Below are 17,765 nucleotides of genomic sequence, written 5' to 3'. Positions count from 1 at the left end.
AGTAAATGTCCAATTAAGTGTTATTTTAGTATAATTATTGTTATTTTATAGATGACATGGTAGATACATGAAGGGCTTAAGTAGCTTTCTGAAAGCTACATAGCTAGTAAGTGGTAGAGCTGAAATTGGTACTCGCATCTATCTGGCTCCAAGTCTGCATTAACTATAAAACTCTACAACAACTTCTGTGACATTGCATTTAACACTTGAACAAAAACCCTAGCTCAGGATGATATTTATGTTTTGGATTAGGAAACTAGGTTTCATAGAAAATAATTAATAATGATCTTTTTTTTTTTCATGACCTATTCAAGGGCACTTCTGGTTGGTGACAGAGTTGGGTTCCCTGGGAAGAAAATCCTGGTGGAGATTAGTATATGGGACACATTGGGAAGTGCTCTGGAAAGCAATACCTGTGCAAGGAAAGGCAATGAAATAGGATTAGGCAGACGGAGAATATGGGGTGTGATGCCCTCTCAATGAACGCCTCAGCCATCCCCACTGGGAGTTCTAAAGTGGGATTGTCTTCCAGAGTTGTCTTGAGTTGGGATGAGGGCCCCTGAAATTGGAGTCTTTCTATCCCCAAGTTGACCAGTCATTTCTGTGAATAGGAAATGCTATAGGGAACTCAGCTATCTTTGGCAGAGAAAACTCTCAAAGAAGGTTGAGGGCTTGGGGCTGTCTGTTAACTGTACTCCAGCCACTGGAAATAAGTCATTTATTCTTAAAGGCAGATTTGGGAGCCACATCACACATTCACTTCAGTATACAAAACTTTATTAAGAAAAAAATTACTATTTTTCTTTCATCCTATGCTGGTATTCCTATTTTATTTAGAAAATGATGTAAGGACTTTGCGTAATAACTAACCTTTTGTTTCCATATTTTAAGTTCAATCTTGGTACACCGGAGCTAACCATGTGTGTTAATTGTAATATTACCATTAATATGACAGTTAATTATAATATTACCACCAACATAACAGTTAATATAGTTAATTGTAGTATTACCACTGAAAATTCTAGGTGTTTTCATACTCTGTATGGGGGTTATGAACTCCATATGCAACACCAAAAATTGGTTTAATTGAATGAATCTTGAATCCATGATGAGAAGTTGGTTTAAATCTGGCTTAAATGTCTTCTAAAATATTTCACACATAGGGAACTTTGCCAGTTTTTCATTTGTAGCTGTTTTCTTTGTAGAAGTGTTTTGTAGAAGGTTATAGGTTGAGGTTTAGCCCTACTCCTACATGGAAAATTAAGTGAATCTATTCTATACTCTCAACTGAAAAAAAACTGTTAAAAAACAAAAACAAAAAACTTTGACCGCTCTCTCCAATGAAACAAAATGTGTTTTTCTTTTTACAAAAGTTTACATCTTTAAATGAAGCTAATCCTACTGTTTCTCTTAATAGCAAAAATATTAACTATATATATATATATATTTAGATATTGAGTCTTACTCTGTTGCCCAGGATGGAGGGCAGTGGTGCAATCATAGCACACTGGAGCCTTGAACTCCTGGACTAAAGCAGTCTTCCCAGCTCAGCCTCCTGAATAGCTGGGACTACAGGCATGCACCACCATGTCTGGCTAATGTTTTTAATTTTTTTTTTCAAAGAGATGGGGTCTTGCTTATGTTGTTTCCCAGGCTGGTCTCTAACTACTGGCCTCAAGCAATCCTCCTGCCTTTGCCTCCCAAACATTGGATTATAGGTGTGAGCTATGTGCCTGGCCTAAGTATTTAAATTTTCTGACCTCTGATCTCATATTAAATATGTAATATATGGTTATAGTGCTTGCACATACTGAGCACTCAGTGATTGTTTAATGAAATAAAATGTCTTTATAAGTCAGTTTCCCAAAACTATTATGCTGGCAACAGCCAAGTATTAAGAATAACTCTCATAATAGCAAATCTCTAAAAGTGAGTTCAACAGGAAAATCACTTATGAGGGGTTCAGTTTTGTCTCAGCATTGATTCATGTACATAAAGCCCCTAATAGCTTTGTTCTAATTTTAAGAATTCCAAATCAGATCCATTTCTGAGGATGGCATTATTCTGATTAATTTAGTCAGACTGATCGTCTGTTTTACAGATGAGGAAACCAAGACCCAAAGAATGCACAAGCTAAAAACAACAGGGCTAGAATCTAGGATACCTCTGTTCTATCTCTAAATTTAGAGATAAGAGAAAGATTAGGGGTTGAGAAGGGACAGCATACAACAGCAGACATGAAACTCACAAAAGAAAAATAATAAAGAAGATTACAGTGTTAGAAAGATACCAGAAGGGAAGCAAATGTATGGAAACAATTATAAAATATCTGTTGAGAAGAAGGTGAAAAATACTGTCTACTGAAATAAGTCCAGGGATAGTGCCATTCTTGAAAATGTCTTCATTTACTCTCCCTCCAAAAATGTTATACAGTATTCAAAACTTGTTAATTTAATACAAAATATTGAGCAGATAATCTGAATTCACAGGTAAAGAAATATAGCATTGCTCAAATGGTTTAGAGTTTGTTTTTCTAATAACTAATGAATGGTGTCACATAAGTGCAGTATAACGTTTTTATTGGCACTTAAAATAAATGCATTACTCACTAGTGGATATGTTGAAAAGAAAATATCCACCCAAATTCTACCCCCACAGAGCTAAAAATGATTATTTATTAATCAGTGACAGTGATTTGGAGTGCAAAAAAGAAATCATCATGGTTGTCTGTATTCTGAAAGATTAACCATCATCAAAGTGTTAAGATCAAAAAATGGTTGGCACAAACCTTCCCATAAAACAAAACAAAACAATACAAAACAAACAAACACAACCTCAGTTTTGATTCCGTTCCTTGAAATTGTGGCTGGATTCATTTTTTTTTTCTCATTCTACTTCCTTAGTACTTTTTAAGTTTAATTTTTTATTTCAGTAGGTTTTTGGGGAACAGGTGGTATTTGGTTACATGGCTAAGTTCTTTAGTGGTGATTTCTGAGATTTTGGTGCACCTATCACTTGAGCAGTGTACACGGTACCCAATGTATAGTCTTTTATTCCTCATCCCCACCCTTTTTCCTGAGTCCCCAAAGTCCACCTTTGTGTCCTCATAGCTTAGCTACCACTTATGAGTGAGAATATATGATGTTTGGTTTTCCATTCCTGAGTTGCTTCACTTAGAACAATGGTCTCCAATTCCATCCAGGTTGCTGTGAAGGCCATTATTTCATTCCTTTTTATGGCTGAGTAGTATTCCATGGTATATCTATACCACATTTCCTTTATCCATTTGTTGATTGATGGGCATTTGGGCTGGTTCCATGATTTTGAAATTGCAAATTTTCACACTGCTATAAACATGCATGTGCAAGTATCTTTTTCATATGACTTCTTTTTCTCTGGGTAGACACCCAGTAGTCGGATTGCTGGATCAAATGGTAGATCTACTTTTAGTTCTTTAAAGAATCTCCACACTGTTTTCCATAGTGGTTGTACTAGTTTACATTCCCACCAGCAGTGTAAAAGTGTTCACTTTTCACCACATCCATGTCAGTATCTATTATTTTTTAATTTTTTGATTATGGCCATTCTTGCAGAAGTAAGATGGTATTGCATGTGGTTTCGATTTGCATTTCCTTAATCATTAGTGATGTTGAGCATTTTTTTCATGTTTGTTGGCCATTTGTACATCTTCTTTTGAGAATTGTCTATTCATATCCTTAGCCCACTTTTTTATGTGATTTATGAGTTCCTGCTAATTTATGAGTTCCTTGTACATTCTGGATATTAGTCCTTTGTCAGATGCATAGTTTGCGAAGATTTTCTTCCACTCTATGGGTTGTCTGTTTACTCTGCTGATTATTTATTCTGCTGTGCAGAAACTTTTTAGTTTAATTCAGTCCTATCTATTTATTTTTGTTTTTGTTGCATTTGCCTTTGGGTTCTTGGTCATGAAGCCTTTGCCTATGCCCATGTCTAGAAGGGTTTTTCTGATGTTATCTTCCAGAATTTTTATGGTTTCAGGTATTAGATTTAAGTTTTTCATCCATTTTGCATTAATTTTTGTAAAAGGTGAGAGATGAGGATCCAGTTTTATTCTTTTACATGTGGCTTGCCAATTATCCCAGCACCATTTGTTGAATAGGGTGTCCTTTGCACACTTTATGGTTTTGTTTGCTTTGTCGAAGATCAATTGGCTGTAAGTATTTGCCTTTATTTCTGGGTTCTCTATTCTGTTAGACTGGTCTATGTGATGATTTTTATGCCAGTACTATGCTATTTTGGTAACTATAGCCTATAGTATAGTTTAAAGTTAAGTGATGCCTCTAGATTTGTTCTTTTTGCTTAGTCTTGCTTTGGCTATGTGGGCTCTTTTTTGGTTCCATATGCATTTTTGGATTGTTTTTTCTAGGTCTGTGAGAATGATGGTGGTGTTTTGATGGGAATTGCATTGAATTTTTGGTTGCTTCTGGCAGTATGCTCATTTTCACATGAGCATGGAATATGTTTCCATTTGTTTGTGTCATCTATGATTTCTTTCAGCAGTACTCTCTAGTTTTCCTTGCAGAGGTCTTTTTACTTCCTTGATTAGGTATATTCATAAGCATTTTATTTTTTTTTCCAGTAAAAAGGGTTGAGTTCTTGATTTGATTCTCAGCTTGGTCACTGCTGGTGTATAGCAGTGCTACTGATTTATATACATTCATTTTGTATCCTGAAACTTTACTGAACTCATTTATCAGTTCTAGGAGATTTTTTGATGAGCCTTTAGGATTTTCTAGATATACAATCATACCATTAGCAAACAGTAACAGTCTGGCTTCCTCTTTACCAATTTGGATGCCCTTTATTTCTTTCTCTTGTCTGATTGCTCTGGCTAGGACTTTCAGTACTTGGTTGAAGAGAAGTGGTGAAAGTGATTATCCTTGTCTTGTTTCAGTTCTCAGGGGGAATGCTTTCAACTTTTCCCCATTCAGTATAATGTTGGCTGTGGATTTGTCATAGATGGCTATTATTACCTGAAGGTATGTCCCTTCTATGCTGATTTTGCTGAAGGTTTTAATCATAAAAAGATGCTGGATTTTGTCAAATGCTTTTTCTGCATCTATTAAGGTTTTGTTTTTAATTCTGTTTATGTGGTGTATCACATTTATTGACTTGTGTATATGAAACTATCCCTGCATCCCAGGTATGAAATCCACTTGAACATGGTGGATTATCTTTTGGATATGCTGTTGGATTCCATAGCTGGTATTTTATTAAGGATTTTTACATTTATGTTCATCAGGGATATTGGCCTGTAGTTTTCTTTTTTTGTTATGTCCTTTCCTGGTTTTGGTATTAGGTTGATACTGGCTTCATAGAATGATTTAGGGAGGATTCCCTCTCTCTATCTTTTCAAATAGTGTCAATAGGATTGGTACTTCATTGGATGAGGAGTGTCTTTGAATTTCTAATAGAATTCAGCTATGAATCTATCTGGTCCTGGACTTTTTTTTGTTGGCAATTTTGTAATTACCATTTCAATCTTGCTGCTTTTTATTGGTCTGTTCAGAGTCTCTATTTCTTCCTAGTTTAATCTAGGAGGGTTGTATATTTCCAGGAATTTATCCTGGGAGGTGTTCAGTTTAGCCTTGAATGATCTTTTGTATTTCTGTGATACTGGTTGTAATATCTCCTGTTTCATTTCTAATTGAGCTTATTGGATCGTCTCTCTTTTTTCTTGGTTAGTCTCACAAATGCTGTATCAATTGTGTTTATCTTTTCGAAGAACCAGCTTTTTGTTTCATTTATCTTTTGCATTTTTTTGTCTGTTTCAACTTCACTTAGTTCTACTCTGATCTTGGATATTTCTTTTCTTTTACTGGGTTTGAGTTTGGTTTGTTGATGAATAGAATGTATATTCTGCAATTGTTGGGTAGAATGTTCTGTAAATAACTGTTAAGTCCATTTATTCTAGGGTATTGTTTCTGTGTTGACTTTCTGTCTTGATGACCTGTCTAATGCTGTCAGTGGAGTATTGAATTCTCCCACTATTGTTGTATTGCTGTCTATCTAATTTCTTAGATCTGGTAGTAATTGTTTTATAAATTTGGGAGCTCCAGTGTTAGGTGCATATATATTTAGAATGTGATATTTTCCTGTTGGACTAGTCTATTTATCATTATATAATGTCCCTCATTGTCTTTTTAAACTGTTGTTGCTAAGAATAAGAATAGCTACTCCTGCTTGTTTTTGGTGTTGATTGCATGGAATGTCTTTTTCCACCCCTTTACCTTAAGTTTATGTGAGTCCTCATGTGTTAGGTGAGTCTCTTGAAGACAGCAGATACTTGGTTGGTGAATTCTTATGCATTCTACCATTCTGTATCTTTCAAGTGGAGCTTTTGGGCCATTTACATTCGATGTTAGTTTTGAGAAGTGAAGTACTATTCTATTCATCATACTAGTTATTGCCTCAGTACCTTTTTTTTTTTTTCATTGTGTTATTGTTTTATAGGTCCTGTGAGATTTATACTTTAAGGAGGTTCTATTTTGGTGCACTATGAGGATTTGTTTCATGATTTAGAGCTCCTTTTAGCAGTTCTTGTAGTGCTGGCTTGATAGTGGTGAATTCTCTCAGCATTTGTTCATCTGAAAAAAAAACTGTACCTTTCCTTTATTTATGAAGCTTAATTTCCCTGTACACAAAATTCTTGGCTTATAATTGTTTTGTTTAAGGAGACTGAAGATAGTACCCCAATTCCTTTAGCTTGTAGGGTTTCTGCTGAGAAATCTACTGTTAATCTGATAGGTTTTCCTTTCTAGGTTACCTGATGCTTTTGCCTCACAGCTCTTAAGATTATTTCCTTCGTTTGACTTTTGATAACCTGATGACTATGTGCCTAGGTGATGATCTTTTTGTGATGAATTTCCTGGGTGTTTTTGAACTTCTTGTATTTAGATGTCTAGGTCTCTGCAAGGTCAGGGAAATTTTCCTCGATTATTCCTTCAAATATGTTTTCCAAACTATTAGGTTTCTCTTCTTCCTCAGGAATACCAGTTATTCTTAGGTTTGGTTGTTTAACATAATCCCAACTTCTTGGAGGCCTTTGTCCATTTTTTCCCTTTATATTTGTCAGATTGGGTTAATTCAAAATCCTTATCTTTGAGCTCTGAAGTTCTTTCTTCTACTTGTTTGATTCTATTGCTGATGTTTTCCAGTGTATTTTGCATTTCTCTGAGTGTGTCCTTCATTTCCAGAAGTTGTGATTGTTTTTTATTTCTGTTATCTGTTTCTCTGGAGATTTTTCTGTCCATATCCTGTATTACTTTTTTGATTTAACTTAGTATTTACTTTTCTCTAGCATCTCCTTGAGTAGCTTAATAATTGACCTTCTGAATTGTTTTTCTGGCAATTCAGAGATTTCTTCTTGGTTTGGATCCATTGCTATTGAGCTAGTGTGATCTTTTGGGGGTGTTAAATAATTGTTTTTCTGGTTCCTTTTCATTTGGGTAGACAATGTCAGAGGGAAGATCTGGGGCTCAAGGCTGTTGTTCAGATTGTTTTGTCCTACACGGTGCTCTCTTGATATGGCACTCTCCTTCTTCCCCTGGATATGGGGCTACCTGAGAGCTGAACCATAGTGATTGTTACTTCTCTTCTGGGTCTAGCTACCCAGTGAAGCTACTGGGCTCCAGGCTCATACCGAGGAGTGTCTGCAAAGAGTCCTGTGACATGATCTGTCTTCAGGTCTCTCAGCAGTGAATACTAGCACCTGCTCTGGTGGATATAGCGGGGGAGTGAAATGGACTCTGTGAGGATCCATGGTTGTAGTTTCGTTTAGTGCACTGGTTTTGTGTTGGTTGGCCTCCAGCCAGGAGGTGGTGCTTTCAAGACAGCATCAGCTGCCATAGTATAGGGAGGATATAAGCTTGCCCTAGGGTGACCTGGATAAGTATTTGGGTTTCTCAGGTGGTGAGCAGAGCCATAGAACTCCCAAGAGATTATGCCCTTTGTCTTTGGCTACCAGGACAGGTAGAGAAAGACCATTAGGAGACCATAAGGGTTAGGTGTGTCTGAGCTCAGACTCCTTGGGCGGGGCTTGCTGTGACTGCTGTACAGGCTGCGGGTGTGTTTCTCAGCCTGATGGAGTTACATTCCCAGGGCGATTATGGCTGCCTCTGCTGCATCATATAAGTTGCCAGGGAGGTGGGGGAAAGCCGGTAGGGACAGGCCTTATCCAGCTCCCATGCAGCCTGAAAGGCCAGTCTCACTCCCACTGTGCCCCTCCAACAGCACCAAGTTTATTTCCAGGCAGCCAGTGAGCAGGGCTGAGAACTTACCCCAAGCTACAAGCCTGCCTGCTGAAAAAGCAAGCAGAACTTTCAGATTTCACACCTCTCCACCTGCTGCAGTTTCTGTGCTCATATCTGCACTCCCCATGGACCCCCTCCCCCAGATTCTGTTCAGGAAACTTCACGTTTTGTCAAAATTGTTACAAAGTTCAGCTGGAAGTTTCCTTCTCCCTGTGGTCTTTCCCCAATGCCACTGGGAGTCCTCCCTAAGGACCCCCGTGGGACATAGTCAGGAATGGCTTCCCTGGGAACCAAGAGTGCCCACAGGGCTCTTCCTGCTGCTTCCTCTACCCGTATATTTTGCTCAGTTCCCTAAATTAGTCTCAGCTCCAGGTAAGGTCAAATCCTTCTCCTGTGATCTGGACCTTCAAGGTCCCCAGTAAGGATGTGTGTTCTGGGGCAGACACAGTTCGGGCACTTTGGGCACTCACAGTGTTTTTGGACATTTCATAGAGCCTGCAGTGGCAAACTGCTTCCTTAAGAGGGTCTGTGGATTCTCTTGGCTTTCTTGGTATGTTTCTGTGGTAGTTCTTGGAATGAAAGTTCATGATGTGTGTCCCCACATGCTGCTATGTCCATCCGAGAGGAAGCTGCAATTTAGCCCTGCCTTGTAGCTGCCATTTTTCCCTGCTAGCCCCTGGATTCATTTTGGATTGATACCCTTTTAGACATTTAAATCTTGTTTCCATATTTAATAAATATAATTCATCTAAATTAGGTATTACTGGAAATACCTTCCACAGGAAAGCCTTCAAAATTAACAGTGTAGCCTTGCTTTATGTATCATTTATCTAGCCCTAATGTAATCTTGTCAAACCTAGGTGGCGTTTTCCTTTTGCTTCACACAGACTTTAGGTGCTCTTAAAATTTTCAGCATCCTATAGTACTAACCTAAATTTTTAGCATCCTATAATGTTAACTTAAAGCTTATAGAAAAAATCCCTAGCTAGTGTTTCTGGTTTTTAAAAAAGAATCCTGCACAGTATTCTGGGGTAAGTTCTATACTAAGCACAAAGGAGATGCCCCAGAAATACTGATTAAAGAGTTTTACTGCCAGGATGGTAGTATGATGAATGTCATAAATGCACTCCCCAGAGAAACAAGCAAAACTGGAGAAAACTATAAAAATGCAACCATTTAAGGTCTTTAGAAAATGTCCTAAGGACACAGAGCAAATGCAGAAACATTTATTCAAGAAAATCTACTAAAACTTAGCACAAACAATGAGACTGTAAGCCATGATCCACTGTCACTTGAAGCCATGATCCACTGTCACCAAATCCCCAGCCCCAAGCCAAAACAGCTTAGCAGAAGCTCCACTCTGGGTGGATATGGCCCAGAAGATGAGCTCCCTCTCCTCTTCAGTTCCCAGACAAGTGTTACCATATCTCATCTGAAGAAGCAGCCTACCAGCCTTTCTTATCCCCTTCAACTCAAATGTGAAGTGACTAAATTCTGGTGAGTATGGCTGAGAGGTTGAGGGATTTCTCCTTTCACTGAACGCCATAGGATGGGGACTCTTCCCCCAGACAAGGAAGGCTGAGAATACTAAGGCCGAGGATACTAAGACCCTGAATTCCTTCACCGTGCTTGCTGAAAGGCAGAGGTTCCATGCTGTGAGAAGCAAACCAAGAAGACCAGAGGCTACTGCTCCACCCAGCACCTAGAATAGTGGCTCAGAGATTCTGCCCATGATAAAAAGCAGTCCTTAAGAAAAAAGTAGCTCAAAAGCTCTCCCCAAAGGAACTGACTTTATTTAAAATAGAGTGTGTGGAAATTCAAGCCCTAGGACACTCTGGAAAACAATAGCTCCTCTTAATTAGGAACAAGTTAAATTCTAGACCAGTTAGTTTACCCTGGAGAACCCCAGGGAAAGAGACAGCTAAGAAGGGTCCTCTTGGGGTCAGAATACACCTCAGAGGCTGGCCTTAAAAACAACTCTGTCCAGTTTTAATTCTATCAGAATACAGAGTAATTTATTCCCCAGGCTATGTCAAAAACAATAGAGCAATTGTCCAGTAATTAGTGCAGCCTAAGGGCTGGGTGTAACACACAATGAGCTGTACAGCCTAGAAGGAAGATTAGAGAAACAGGCAGTTTAAAAGAGCCCTGTTAAAAACCACTGTCATCCCAGGGTGACTATATATGCCCAAGACTGCTCTCTCTGAGAAGAAACATCAAGGACTTCACAATTTGGGGTAAGTAGACTTCACTAATATAATCCAGCCAAATCACTAAACAAAGAAACAAGCAAACTCCTGTGTGAGGAGGGAAAGAAGAATCAGTATCTAGAATTGCTAGAATATATAACCTAAAATATCAAGTTTTCAACAAAAATTATGAGACATGCAAAGAAATAAGAAAGACTGACCCATACATAAGAAAAAGAGTAGGCAACAGAAACTAACTGTGAAAGGGGCTAAATGTCATATTTAACAGACAAAGACTTCAATGAAGCCATTATAAATATGTTCAAAGAACTAAAGGAAACCATGGTTAAGGAAGTAAAGAAAGGTATGAAGAAAATGTCTTATCAGAGAGAATATCAATAAAAAGAAATCATAAAAAAACCAAAAAGAGAATTCTGAAATTGAAAAAAAGTACAATAAATGAAATGTAAAAATTCATTACAATGGCTCAACAGTCAGTTTGAACTGGCAGAAAAAGGAATCAGTGAACTTGAAGATAAATGAAAAGATTATATAATCTGAAAAGGAGAGTGAAAATAGAATGAAGAGAAATAAAAAGAGTCTTAGAGAAACCTGAGACCTTTTGGGTATACCAACATTGGTATAATGGAATGACCAGAAGGTGAGGAGAAAGAAAAAGAAAGAGAAAAAACATTAAAAAAAATAATGGCTGCAAACTTCCCATATTTGATGAAAAACATTAATATACACATCCAAAAAGCTCTGTGAACTCCAAGTAGGATACATACAGAGGTCCATATGGGGGCTAAAAAGCACTGGGATGACATATTTAAAGTGCTGAAAAGAAAACTCTAAAGACCTGTCAATCAAGAATCCCATATCTAGCAAAACTTTCAACAACAAAAACAAAGTCATTTCCAGATAAATTGGAAGAATTCATTGTTAGCAGACCTACCTTATCAGAAAAACTGGAAGAATTCATTGTTAGCAGACCTACCTTATCAGAAATATTAAAGAAAGTTTTTAAGAGAAAGTAAACCCAGATAGTTCTCTAAATCTGTTACTTGTGGCAGGTATCTGAGTTACCAGCAGCATAGCCATATGTGTCCACAGTAACTTCAAGTCTTGCCTCCTCAGAAGAAAGAATTTGATTGAGGAGTGTAAAGCAGAAAAAGGGACTGAGGCAAGTTTCAGAGCAGGAGTGGAATTTTATTAAAAAGGCTTTAGAACAGGAAAGAAAGGAAAGAACACTTGGGAGAAATCCAAGTGGGTGACTTGGAGAACAAGTGCAGTGCCTAACCATGATCCTAGGACTTTATAGGCTGCAATCGTGCACCCTTTTCCTGTGATTCTGCCCTTAGTGTAGGTTACCCACATGTGCAGTGCCCACCACCCACCCCCTTACCTCTGGGAAGTGAGCACGTGCAGTGTGTTCAGGAAATTCTATGCATGCCCATCGGAGGCCTTCCTCCCGTTTCTGGTGTAGTGCCCCCAAAGATCATACTTCACCATTTTGTATTTTAATATGCATGCCCAGGAAGTTGCTTCTCCCTGGTGTCTGCATTTAATTAACACTTTAATGTTAACAGCTGTAGATCATCAGGAGATTGTCTCTCCCTGGAGCCCTGGTGCCAGCTGCCGAATTAGAATTAGTGTTTTCAGAGAGGCGGTGTGATAATTGTCAAACCATCACCTGACTTTCCTAGTGGGTCAGGGAGAAGAGCCTTCTCTTGTCCAGCTAATGCCTATCTAACTACTATAACAAATCCACACAAAAAATACAAAATGGTAAAGGTATCTATGTAATTATAAAAGATAGTATAACTGCATATTTCTTTCTTCTCTTAATGGTTTGAAAAGCTATTGTATGTCAATGTGTATACAATTGCATTGTTGAGCCTATGATGGGTAGAAATGTATTATATTTGAAAATAAGAGAACAGTAGAAGTCAAAGGGAGCAGGGTTGTATTAGAGTAGGAAAATAATAACAGATGGTAACTTGAACCCACAGGAACAAAAGAAAAGAACCAGAAATGGCAAATATGAGTGTAAATATAACAAACCCTAAATATAAATTTGCTCATATTTCTGTTCTCAACTTCTTTAGTAACATGAAATTATGTAAGGTAATAATTACAATACTATAATATTGGGTCAGTAACTTATATAATTGTAATAGAGATAATAATAGTTCAAGAAGATGAAAGACAGAATAGAGCTATACAAGAGTAACATTTCTATATCTTACTCAAATTAAGTTAGTATAAATCTAAAGTAGATTGTTATAAGATGTATATGGTAAATCCTAAAGCAACTACCAAGAAAATAACTTAAAATATAGTTCTAAAAAACCACTAAAGGAACTAAAATTTTACATTGGAAAATATTCACTTAATATAAAAGAAAGCTGTAAAAGAGAAAGAAACAGAAAAGTTATGAAACATAGAAAACAAAAAGTATAATGGCATGTGAATCCACCTATGCCAATAATAACATTAAATGTGAGTAGATTAAAAAATTCAATTAACAAGCAGATTGTCAGATTGGATTAAAAAGACCCCTCAATATCTATTAATATGTTCTTTATAGAAAACACACCAGAGATTCAAAGATACAAACAGGTTAAAAGTAAAAGGATGATAAAAGATACACTCTGCAAATAGCAACCATAAGAAATCAATAGTGTCTATGCTGTCAGACAAAATAGACTTCAAGACAAAAAAAAGTTACTACTAATAAAGAGTATCTTTTTATAATGACAAAAGGGTCAATCCATCCAGAAAACATAGCAATTTTATGTAAAAATAACAGGGTCCCAAAATAACATTAGACAAATGATGACAGAAATGAAGGAAGGAATAGTTAACTGAACAATAATAGTAGAAAACCTCAATACCCCACTTTCAATAATGAACGGAACAACTAGGCAGAAGATCAACTTCTGTCTGAAAATAGAAGATTTGAACAACACTATATACAAGTTGACCTGACAGACATTTACAGAATACTTCATCCAACAATAGCAGAACACACATTCTTCTCAAGCACACAGGGACTATTCTACAAAATAGACAACACATATGCTAGGCCATAAAACAAGTTTCAATAAATTTAAAAGGACGGCAATCATATAAAACAAGTTTTCTGATCACAATAAAAACTGGAAATTAATAGCTATAAGGAAGTTTGGGAAATTAACAAATACGTGGAAGTTAACATACCCTTAAAAGAAACAGGTGTGGTGGCTCACGCCTGTAATCCCAGCACTTCAGGAGGCCAAGGCGGGTGGATCACAAGGTCAGGAGATCGAGACCATCCTGGCCAACATGGTGAAACCTCATCGCTACTAAAAATACAAAAATTAGCTGGGCATAGTGGCGCATGCCTGTAATCCCAGCTACTCGGGAGGCTGAGGCAGGAGAATCGCTTGATCCTGCGAGTTGGAAGTTGTAGTGAGCCAAGATCATGCCACTGCACTCCAGCCTGGTGACAGAACGAGACTCCATCTCCAAAAAAAAAAGAAAAAAAGAAAAAAAAAATAGAACCAGTGGGTCAAGGAAGAAATCACTGGAAAAGTTAGAAAATATGTTAAGATGAATGGAAATGAACATATAATATACAAATACAGGATGCTTCTAAAGCAGTGCCTAAAAGGAGATTTATAGGTTGTTCTTTAAAAAGATCAACAAAATAGAAAAACTGTTAGCTAGACTGACCTAAACAAAGGAAAAGACGCAAAGTATTAAAATCAGAAATGAAAGATGTTACTATCAACTTTACAGAAAAAAAATTACAAGGAAATACTATGAACCGTATGCCAACAAATTAGATAATGTAGATGAAACAGAAAAACTCCCAGAAAGACAGAAACTTCTCAAATTGACTCAAGAAGAAATGAAATGCTGAAATAGACATAACAAATTGAATTAGTAACAAAAACCTTCCCACATAGAAAAATGGAGGCCTAGATGGCCTTACTGGTAAATACTATCAAGTGTTTAAAGAAGAATGAATACCAATTTCTTCATGAACTCTTCCAAAAAATAAAAGGGAACATTTTTTAACTCATTCTATTAGTTATTATCCTGATAAAACCAGATAAAGACATTGTAAGAAAACTACAGATTAGTATTACTTATGTATATAGATGGAAAAATCCTCAAAAAATACCAGAAAATCAAATCCAGCAATATTTAGAAAGAATTAAACACCATGGCCAAGAGGAATTTCTCCCAAGAATGCAAGACTGGTCACACCAAATCAATAGAATAAAGGACAAAACTGCATGATTATGGGAATACATGTAAAAACATTTGGCAAAATTCAACATGCATTCATGATAAAAGCACTCAACAAATTAGCAACAGAAGGGGACTTCCTCAACCTTATAAAAGGCATTTATGAAAAACCCACAGCTAGCATAGTACTTGATGGTGAAGAACTGAATCCTTTCCCCCTAAGATCAGGTATAAGACAAGGATGTTTGCTCTTTTTCCTTCTATTTAACATTGTACTGCAGGGTCTAGTCAAGGCAATTAGGCAAGAAAATGTAATGAAAGGCATGAAGATTGTAAAGGAAGAAGTAAAATTACATCTATTTGCAGAGAATGTGATTTTGTATACAGAAAATCCTAATAAGTCTGCCAAAAACTATTAGAAATAGTAAGTTCAACAGGGCTGCAGGAATCAAGATAAATATACAAAAATCAATTGTATTTCTATACAGTAGCAATGAGCAAACTGAAAATGAAGTTAAGAAAACAATAGCATAAGAAAAACATGCTTAGGAATACATTTAACATAAGAGCAACATTTATACTCTGGAAACTATAAAGCATTGCTGAAAGAAATTAAAGATCTAAGTAAATGGACAGACATCCATGTTCATGGATCAGATGATTTAATATTAAGATAGCAATGCTCCCCAAATTGATCTACAAATTCAATGCACTCTCTATCAGAATCTCACATTTATGTAACGTCAACTATCTTCAGTGAAAGGTGCCAAGACAGTTCAATGGGGAAAAGTACAGTCTGCAACAAATGATGCTGGGACAACTGAATATCCATATGCCAACGAATGAAATTGAACCTCTTTTTCATACCATATACAAAAATTAACTCTAAATGAATCAATGATCTAAATATAAGAGCTAAAACTATAAAAATCTTAGAAGACAACACATAACAAATCTTCGTGGTCTTAGATCTGGCAATGGATTCTAACATATGACATGAACAGCTCAAACAACAGGAGAAAACAAATTAGACATCATCCAATGAAAATAATTTCTTATCAAAAGACATTATTAAGTGAGAGGAAAGCCTAAGAATGGGAGAAAATATTTGCAAATCATGTATCTTATCAGGGTCTAGTATCCAGAATAAAGAACACTTATAACTAAATAAGACAATGCAAGTAAAAAATGGGCATAGGACTTGAATCAACATTTCTCCAAAGAAGATATACAACTGGCCAATATGCACAGGAAAAAATGCTCTTTAGCCACCAGAAAAATGCAAATCAAAACCACAGTGAGAGAACACTTTACATCCACTAGGATGGAAATAATAAAAAAGGCAGATAAATGGCAAGAATGTGGAAAAATTAGAACCCTCACACACAGTGGGTAAAAAATGTAAAAAGGTACAGCTACTTTGGAAAAGGTCTGCAATTTCTCAAATGGTCTTATAGAGTCATCATATGAGCCCATAATTCTCCTCCTAGGTATATATCTAAGAGAAATGAAAACACGTTCACAGCCCAAAATGGAAAACAACCCAAATGTTCATCAATTGATGACTGGATAAATGTAATATATGCATACAATGAAATACTCAGCATAAAAATTAATGAAGTACTAATACATACTAAAACAGGGATGAAGTTTGAAAACATACTCAGTGAAAAAAGTCAGTCACAAAGGATCACATATTGTATGATTCCATTTATATGAAATGGCCAGAAATGACAAATCTATAAACAGAAAGTAGATTAGTGGTTTCCTAGAGCTGGGTGGGGTTGGGGATGATAGATAAGGAGTAAGGGGTTTCTTTTTGGGGTACTGAAAATGTTCTAAAATTGAGTTTGGTTATGGATAGAAAACTAATAGATGAGAATCCATTGAATTGTATGCTTTAAATGAATGACTTATCTCAAGAAAGCTTTTAAAAAAAAACATCGAGTGAACAAATACAAGATCAAGTGTACATTTTTTTTTAAGACAGGGTCTCACTCTGTTGCCCAGGCTGGAGTGCAGTGGCGCAATCTCAGCTCACTGCAACCTCTGCCTCCTAGATTCAAGCAATTCTCTTGCCTCAGCCTCTTGAGTAGCTAGGATTACAGGCACGCACCACCATGCCTGGCTAATTTTTGTATTTTTAGTAGAGACAGGGTTTCACCATGCTGCCCACGTTGGTCTCAAACTCCTGACCTCAAGTGATCTGTCTGCCTTGGCATCCCAAAGTGTTGGGATTACAGGCGTGAGCCACCACCCGGCCAAGTGTACAGTTTTATAGTGCAGTCACATGGCACACTGCACTATGAAATGCGATGTTTCAGTCAATGATGCAGGAATATCTGCATATAATGGAACTGAAAAATTCTTACCGCCTAGTGGAATCATGGCCATTGTAACACTCTAGTGCAATGCATTACTCACGTGTTTGTGGTGTGATGGTGTATACAAACCTACTGTGCTGCCAGTCATATAAAAGTCTAGCACATACATTATGTACAGGACATAATACTTGATAATGATAATAAACTATGTTAATGATTGAGGTATTTGCTAAACTTTTAAATCATTATTTAAGAGTGTACTCCTTTTACTTATTAAAAAACCTGTAAAATAGGCAGATCATTCAGGAATTATTTCAGAAGGCATTGTTATTACAGATGACAGCTGCATGCATGTAATTACCCTTGAAGACCTTCCAGTGGGAAAAATGTGGAGGTAGAAGACAGTGATATTGATGGTCCAGACTTTGTGCAGGCCTAGGATAATGTGTGTATGTTTGTGTCTTAGGTTTTAACAAAGAAGTTTAAAAATTTAAAAAAAAACACAAAGGAATACTTTTAAAAATAGAGAAGAGCTCATAGAATAAGGATATAAAGAAAATACTTTTGCACAATTGTACAATATATTTTGTGTTTTAAGTTAAATGCTATTACAAAAGAACCTGTTTTAAAAAATTAAGTTCATAAAGTAAAAATGTTACAGTAAGCTGTTAATTTATTATTGAAGAAAAGTATTTAAAAATAAATGTAGTGTAGCCTAA

Source organism: Macaca nemestrina, chromosome 4 (genome assembly GCF_043159975.1).
Source record: "Macaca nemestrina isolate mMacNem1 chromosome 4, mMacNem.hap1, whole genome shotgun sequence".
Taxonomy (NCBI): domain Eukaryota; kingdom Metazoa; phylum Chordata; class Mammalia; order Primates; family Cercopithecidae; genus Macaca; species Macaca nemestrina.
The sequence above is the reverse complement of the archived record's forward strand: the minus strand, read 5'-3'. Positions refer to the sequence as shown.